The following is an 8,818-nucleotide window of genomic DNA, read 5'->3' on the forward strand; positions in this document are numbered from 1 at the left end:
ATATGATATTACTCCCACAGAACAGTTACAAGCTAAAATACAATTGATGACAGTCAATATGGCTTCAGAGAAAAGTTCTCAAAGTTTTACAGCTTAGAAGATTACTCATCTGGTTGGACAAGGCAGCTATTTTGACTTATATTGGAATTTCTTCAAGGTGTTAGGCAATTACATATAATGTAATTTTCAGGTTTATTTTGGTTTTTAACTAAGGTACCCTGTCATACTAAAAAGATACATAGGATAGACTTAAAAATTGACTTAGAAACAGGTCCTTAATTGAGTTGCTAATGAGAAAACTTCAGTTACCATGGACGTCACTGGTGGTTGTCCCAGAGATTAATGCTCAGTCGATGCTGTTCAATATTGTTACAAGTTGATCCAGGCAGTGAAGTGCAGCAGGGTAATAAAAAAAGACAGGTCATTGATACAGAACTGTCCGAATTGCCTACTGAAACAGCTACAATGCAACCAAATCCATTTTAACACAGCCAAGCACCAGGTGATGGTGATAAGATTACAGAGCACAGTAACTGGTTTAGCCTGATCTCAGGGTACACCTAAAACACGCTCATTAAATGAAAAATAACGATTAGAAGCTGGGGAATGACAGCAATTATGTACACAGCACTGGTACAAGCACCGTTAGAAAACCGCAGCCATTCCAAAGATGCAAAGGAAATGCAAAATGCAGAGGAACGAGTTCAAAGGAAGGATACAAAAATTACAAAAAAAAAAAAAAAAAAGTTTATTGGTGAGGGGCAAAAAAGCTTGAAAGAGATGTATAATAATTTCACAACAAAGTAAATATACTGGTGAGGAATGTTTCCATCTGATGAAAATAGAAGCAAAATCCAATCGCTTACTGTTTAAGCTTGAAAAAAATCAGGCTTGAAATTACGATTTAATTTGCTAGTGTAGAAGGAGAACAGTGGCATAGAAAATGAGAAATACAGTGGAGTAAACTACATCAGTTTAGATCCTTAAAGCAGTGAGCTTGTTTGAATTCATCTTCGTGGATGACTGTAAATGGAGCAGGCTGGTGTTTGAGTCAGGGAATGTGGAGCACAAAGACTGTGAATTTAAGGGAAGACACCAAATGACCAGAGACAGAGGATGGACAAGTCACTGCACCACACTTTAATAAACTCATGCTCATTTTGCAAAGTCTTGCAACTACTGATATTTGCAGTAACATCTCTAGGACTCACCATTACAGACATGTACCAAAGTGAGTTTTATGTTGCTCTACAAAGAATAATCACAGCTGAGAAAAATAAGCATGTAACACCTGATCCCAAAATATCTTCAAGCAATTAACTTAACATGCACATGAATTGCTGCAGAAATGCTGCCACCCAGCTGCAGAAAAGCATAGGAAGAGCCTCAGCTCCAACACACCTCAGCTAAGGGGAAAGTTCCATCCCCGGCTTGCAGAGCAGTTAATTGGTTACTCTCTGCTGCTTTCTCCATCTAATCCCCTCGTGCTTCAGTGGATACTGAAAGAAATACTGTGAAGCCTAACTAGGAGGAAAAGACCCCATGCAGCTGTAAACAGATAGCCAAGTCTTGTAATGAATGACAAAGTCCTTATCTCAACTGAAGGAATGACAAAAGCAGACTTTCCATCTGTGTTGTATCAGACAGTACCAGCTTGCATCCCTGGTTAGAAGCAACATCTCCATATCCAGCAATAACTCAGACCCTACTCAGGCCAACTCCCCAGCACGGTGCAGAGGGATGGCAGTCATCTCATGAACATGTTAATTCACCTCTAAATCCTTTCCCAGAGAATGTGCTCGTGGCTGCTTTAACATCTGTGTGATCATTCAGATGACTCAGATGAACTGTAGCGGAGCAGCACCCGTGTCCAGCTGCTGGACACAAAAACAAAGGAGCATTAAGATAACGAGACGTACATTTCTTCACCAAGCTCATTTCCTGCTTTACTTCCAGGGTGACAAAGTACAGGAGATGATGTGCAATTCTGCCTAAGGAGTCTATGTACAAGATTTACCAGTAGGTAAAAATAGTTAAATAAATGCCTCACTTTTGGAAGTTTTTGAGAACAAATTCAAAACCTTTTTTGGAAGTTATTAATTAGATCAGCTTGCCAGTAAGTTCTTCAATGTTAAGGATTTTCTCTCATATCACCACTGTTTCTTTGTTGTTTTTGGGTTGTTTGGTTTTGGTTTTTAAGTTGGATAGAAGCCTTCTCTTTTTCAGGCATTTAGCAGATTTTTTTCACTAAATTCACCGACTTTTTAATTATTTGGCCGTTGCTAAGAATAACAATAGATTCACACAAAGCTGGGTTAAAATTAATCTCTCCAAAAAAAGGTGAGCATATGTATGTAGTTGCAATATACCAAGTGTATGATCTTACAGACTCTGTGAAAATATATTAACATTTAAAATGTAAACCTCACTTACTTCCCTATTGTTCATTATATGTGGTAAAAAAAAACTTTTCATCCAGCCAGCACATTAAAAAATAATTTTTAAAAGCCAACATAATTTGGATGGTGGCAATTTAATTCATTTGAGAGAAACAAAAACGTCCTTTTTAATGGGGAAAAAACTGAATGTTCAGAACCAAGCTTTAAATCTGTAACGATTTTTAAACACAGCGAAAACAATTTCATTAGCATTGTTTAAAAACTGTATCAAGAAGGCAATTTCAAGAGCAAATAACTCAAGAGATGACCATGAAATGTCTGAGTAGTCATCAGGGAGTCGGATGGTTTACTTCTATGTCATTCCCATATAATTTAACAAAATCTCCATCTAGCACATTTAAATTAATTAATTCTCAATTACTATATTCAAATCTAGCATTTAAAAATAAGATTTTTTATTTGTACTCTTGACATTTAAAACACAGATCAGAAGTCAATAAATGAACAGTGAACCCAGAATTAAGTTACTTCACACTCTTTGGCAAATCCACAAATTATCAGATCCTCCATAAATCCAGTGGCGAAAGCAGAGAGATAAGCAAGGCTTCCAAATCCTATTGCTCTTGAGCCAAGGAAGAACGAACAGAAAAATTAGAGTAAACATACAGAAAAATTAGAGTAACAATTTCAAGATTAATAATAACTTTTCACTTTCAATACACAATATGAAAATATCTTTCTAAAAAAAATAATCATCAACAATGTAGATTTGCAACTAAAAATGGACAGGTGTGGTGGGAATGTCTATGAGTTTTAAAGAAAAAAAAAAGACTTATTTTTTGCCTTAACTGAATAGTTAAAATCCCAGAACTGCCAAAGGCACCAGAGCCATCATCACCAACAGCAGCTCAGGACTACAGTGAGAACCAGCACCAAAACTTGAAGTGTTTTTGTGCATACATGTAGGCACATACATTATCAAGCTGTGTTCTGACCTATTTTCAGTAAGGGACAATACACACACACAGCAGGCAAAAGGCTACGGATGAATGTTGGAAAGAGCAACTGCATCCATTTTGCAAGCAGAGCTCAAAATCCCACAGGGCTCGGGACTTAGACCCAACAATTTCAGCATCGCAATTCCAAAGGAGACAGCAGAGGAAAATACAGAAGTATTAAAATCTCTTGCTAACGGATCTATCCAGTGGGTCCACTATAGCTACAATCACGATTTGGGAGAAATTATAAGGGCAATAGTGCATCCTCAGTGGCATGCTAAATTTTAGGAGGGAAAAATAAATTAAGATAATGGAAGAGGAATTAAAGGCAACCTTTGTACACAACCCCCACTCTTCTGAAGCAGCATACACACTTCTGTTCAGCTTAGCTAAACCTTGCCACATGAACCCGATACAATTCCCTCTCTAAATTTACCAGGAGATAAGCACTAAGTAAAAGGAGCGTTCTGCTAATGAACACCACATAAGAAGCCTATGTGAACACAAACTAACCAGATTTAGCCTCGCAAGTTGCAAAGAGGCACTGTGGATGCCCCAGGCACCTCCACAGTAAGGGTGCCAGAGGACCAAACAGCTTCACAACAACACACGTTCTACAAAGCAGCTTGGTGGCATGGCTGCTAGCTACTGCAGAAGCCTTACCTAAGGAATGCAAGAGCTCTTGTCTAATCTAGCGCTCCTGCAACTCTTGAGCCTAATTTAATAAGAAGTAGGCTATGAATGAATGCTCCTCTTTGGGCTCCTTGGTGAATGCAGACACCCTGTGTGATGCGCTGCAGATTCATCGCATCCAGCCCGCTCTGAAAGTTTGTGCTCCCGCACAGGCAATTATAACTACATCCAGAGGACCAGGAACACATGCTGGCTCCTTCTTTGTCATCCTCAAAGCCCTTGAAAAACTTCTCACTAGCACAGAAAAATGTGTGATTACCAATAAAAATAAGAAAAGTAGAGGGGGTTGTATAAACCAGCAGTTAATTATATTTTTACTTTAAAAAAAACAAAAAAAGCAAGAAGAATAAATGCTATTCTGGGATTCATTAATGCAGTAATTGCAGTAATTCAAAGGAGTTAGGTTTCAGCTATGGTTCCCTGCATGCCTAACCATGCCATGCCTATCCCAGGAATTTTTTTTTCTCATGCTCACTGCAATTGCGTATTGTATGTAGTGAAACCTTGCTCCTTTTTGCTAAAAGTGGTCTAATTGCAATGCTCATTAACTGGTAACTAATTAAATAAGTTTCGTAGCTTATTCCACCAAGTGGAAATTGTTCGCCATAGGATAATAGGTTAGTGTCACTCAGGAACATAAAGGGCTATGAATCTAAGTGGAGATGATTACTCACTGTAACAGGATGATTAGAGCTGTTACTGCACCTCCTTGATTACTACTTTTCACAGGCACGTCTGCTCGCATGGCAGACAGGATCACAGAAGCACAGAACAGCTGAGGCACCTCTGGAGCCCCCACAGAGAGCAGGGTCAAGCAGAGCAGGTGGCTCAGGACTGTGTCCAGGAATGTTTTGAATACCTCGAAGGGTGGAGACTCCACAGCCTCTCTGGGCAACCAGTTCCAAAGTTCAATCGCCCTCAAATGAAAAAAAATATATATATATCTTATGCTTAAATAGCATTTCCTGTATCTCAGTTTGTGCTCATTGCCTCTTGTCCTTTCACTGTGTACCACTGATCAGAGTCTGGTTGCACCTTCTTTACATTCCCTCCCCGCCCCAGCCAGGTGTTAATGCACTTGGATAAGAGTCCCTGAGCCTTCTCTTTTCCAGGTTGAACAGTCCCAGCTCTCTCAGCCTCTCCCTCTATGCCACATGCTCCAATCCACCATCCTCATGGCCCTTCGTTGGGGACTCTCTCTAGTTCGTCCAACGTCTCTTGCACTGTTGGGCCCAGTCCTGGACACAGCGCTGGACACAGCGCTGCAGATGGAGCCTCACCAGGGCTGAGGAAATAAAGGGTCCCCCCCCCCTCCCTTGGTCCACAGTTGATGCTCTTCCTAATGTAGGCTTTTTCCTTCCCAGAAAGGCACATTGCTTCATCACGGACATCTCAGCGTCCACCAGGAACCCCAGATCTTATCTGCAAAGCTGCTTTCCAGTTGGAACTGGTGTGTGGGGTCATTCCTGCCCAGGTGCAGGACTTCACAATTCGCCTTGTTGTATTTCATGAGATTCCTGTCAGCCCATTTCTTCAGCTTCTCCTAGTCCCTCTGAACAGCAGTGCAACCAGCTGGTGTAGTGGCCACTTCCTACAGTTTGGGATCATTTGCAAACTTGCTGAGGGTGCACTCTGTCCCATCATCCAAGTCATTAATGAAGATACTAAACTCTGCAAGCCCCATTATTTACCCCTGGGGTATGCCATTAGTAACTGGCCTCCAGCTGGGCTTCCTAGTGTTCATCACAACTCTTTCAAACCAGCAGTTCAGCCCATGTTGCAAACGACTTTTTTTACTCTTCGAAAGGCACCAAGTTTTCAACAAGGCGGATGACAAATGAATTTCACCTTCTCATAAACTAGCCTCGCAGGTGCTGACTCAAGGCAGCACGACAAACTCCAGTTCTGTTGATATCTCAATTGCTTCCCAGCAGTTAAGAAGCAACCCATAAACATCAGACACACTTCTAAGCAGTTCTTGCATGAGAACCTGCATTATCTATTTCACAAAAACTCCAGGTTATTTGTCTGGTGACAGCTTTTGTCCCACGAACATAATTATCCAGACACAGCAGTGCAGTGCTGAATCAGTGGGATGCTAATGACAGGTAATGAATGACACTTATGCACAGCACATAAGAGAGGGATTCAGCCCCCCAGAATCTGTGCAATTCCTCTGCACTCAACAGCGCTCTACAAACAGTGAGAAACCCCACAGCAGCTTCATATAAATAGGGAGGATGGAGCACATCCAGAGGTGGTGCAGTCCCTGTGGATGTCTGTGGAATTTCATCATTTTGTCTTATACAATGCTTTCACTGGCTGAAAAACACAATTACTCTTCTGGGAAAGATTTTTTTCTCCTGTTAGGTAAGAAAGGCTAGGACTTATCCTCCTAGTTAGGAGCTCAGAATCACACAGTCTCTTTTGGGAGACTTAAGGTGTATTGATACGGCATCAGGTTTCCTTATGACAAGCAATGCTTTGATAACAAAGTAGAATCAAAGTTTAAAACAGACAAGAAAACATCGAGTGAAGTTGTGTGTGTGTGAAAATATATAATTTCAGTTAAAACAAAAAAAAATGCAATGACAAAACCCATGAAATTTTGCATCTTTTCCCACTATTTTTAAAATTCAGGAAATGACACACAATCACATTTCATATTAATTGCTCTGGGCTCTCTGCAACTTATATACTCAGTTAAGGAACTGCTGGGAGCACAACGGGATCAATGTCCACACAGAAACATGAAGAACAGGACACGCATCAGGGCACACACCCAGTTGAGGTGTTGTACAGGTCATTATATATTGGAAAAACTGTCGGGGTACACTATGAACTTAGCATGTTTTCCAATGAGCTCTCACAAGCCACATCACAGGCTACAGGTTTTAAGTGGTGTTCCCATAAAATATGACCTTTTCCCCAGTTCCAAGAATACATGTTATTTGTAAAATATCTTTAATACTCTAGGTGCTAAATACATGGATTCTAACCATGGGATTCTGCTCAACCTCTTTGCCCACACAGATCCCACCTGACTTAACAAGAGTACCCCAATATGCACCTATAACCTCAAATTTCCATGTAAGCGAGGCAAAAAGATGCAGTCGTAGAAGAGAAGGGACTGCAAAAAGCACAAAATAATACAATAGCAAGAATATTTCAGAGAAAAACTAAAAAGTTTGTTGGTTCCTCTAACCAAAGTTGTGTTGCAATCCATTTTCAGAGCTTGTTTTCATTATAACTGAATCTATTTAGCCAAAGGAAATAAAGGTCAAATGACATATGGTCCCACATGGCACAATCCAGACGAGCTAGAAGGCAAGTTCTTTTTCACAGTTTTGTTTACAAATGACATTTTTCATTTAATTTGTTGATCCCATTTCCTTTGACACATGCAATGGTTTTAGCTAATGAAGCTAAAGTACTAATGAGAGAACTGCGATGTATTCAAGCTTAGAGCTGAGAAAGGACTGTTGTTTTTAGGAGTGCTCTAGCACAGTATCTTAACCTATTTGAGCAATAACAACCCTCTAGTACACTATCATCAAAGAACACATTATACTGCTACTGAAGCTGGTTTACTAAATCAAAAGACCTGCAACAAGAGATTGAAAAACCACCACCTCCTGCCCAAGAGGGCTCTCGTTAGCAGGAGCTGTCCTTGAGAGAGCTCCATGTCGCAGCAAATACTTGGCAACTCAAAGCATTAGGATCTATTCAATCAAACGAACCCAGTCATTTGCACAATGGCTTAAAGCTTCTAAAACAGCCTACCTCATGAAAACCCCATCAAAATGTTCTCTCCACTTACATTCAAGCAGCTAGCTCCCCTATTATACTTAATCCGTCACAACTTTCAGGCTAATAATCACAATTCTTTCATTGACAGATTTTTGAGATTTTCATTTACATGAGTGGCAATAAACCAAAAGAAACCATCAATTTCTACCTACTGCTCTGTTCACAAATTCTGCAATTGTGTTGCATAACTTTTATTCTTTGTTATTTCACTAATTATTTCTACCACATATTTTGCTAGTTTTCTTGCACAACAGCTGGAGAATTATGTTAGACTCCCACTGATGATTACTAATTATTTTCTGCTATTCTCAGTGAGAAAGCTAAAGTTGTTAGAATGCACAAAAATACACTGTACCGTCCAAATAGTAATTTCTTCTGCACAAAATTCATTATGAACACGCTTATTAGAAAAATGATAGCCACCTTTGAAAAAAATGGCGGAAGAAAATGAAAGGTCACCTCCTTAGCATTGGACACAAATCCTGGTAAAGCATTTTTAAGTGCTCTTAATGCAAGTGGTGAATCTGCCATGAGAGAGGAGTGTGTAAGCCCCAGACATTTCAGGAGTGAAGCAACATTCCTATTACATGCAGTTCTCTACTAATGAAGTATCTTCACTGCATTTGCCTTTTTGACAGAGTAACTGGGAAGTGCATTAAGCACTGGCACCTGTTGGCTAATGTCTGCTGAACAATCATGGCTCCATCCTGCGCACAAGAGCTCTCTTCCAATAGCCTTGCCTTCCCATCAGTGTTGCAAATGTCAGTACAGCTACAGATTTTAGACTGCACTCAAGCAAGTCACTTTAGGATGAAGCTGTTTCTCCGCTTAAGACTACGGGACTAGGCCAAAAGGCTTTTGTCATCAGCAAGGATTCTGTATAAGGTTTGCTATCTTGTAGATCAATACTTTCCTTTC

General features: G+C 40.1%; 1 protein-coding gene across 2 annotated transcripts in view; it reads right to left on the reverse strand.

Annotated features, from left to right (window-relative positions):
• HTR2C (5-hydroxytryptamine receptor 2C) overlaps window positions 1-3,037 on the reverse strand; it is a 312,561-nt gene extending 309,524 nt beyond the window's left edge. For both annotated transcript variants that reach the window (XR_013939037.1, XM_080554502.1), the window contains exons 1-2: window positions 2,928-3,037; window positions 310-1,877 (exon numbers count right to left, since the gene is read on the reverse strand). The gene's annotated coding sequence lies outside the window, so the exon portion shown is untranslated. The remainder of the gene's footprint in view (window positions 1-309; window positions 1,878-2,927) is intronic.
• Between the last annotated feature and the right edge of the window lie 5,781 nt (window positions 3,038-8,818).

This window comes from Anser brachyrhynchus (genome assembly GCF_964034855.1).
Source record: "Anser brachyrhynchus genome assembly, chromosome: 13".
NCBI lineage: Eukaryota > Metazoa > Chordata > Aves > Anseriformes > Anatidae > Anser > Anser brachyrhynchus.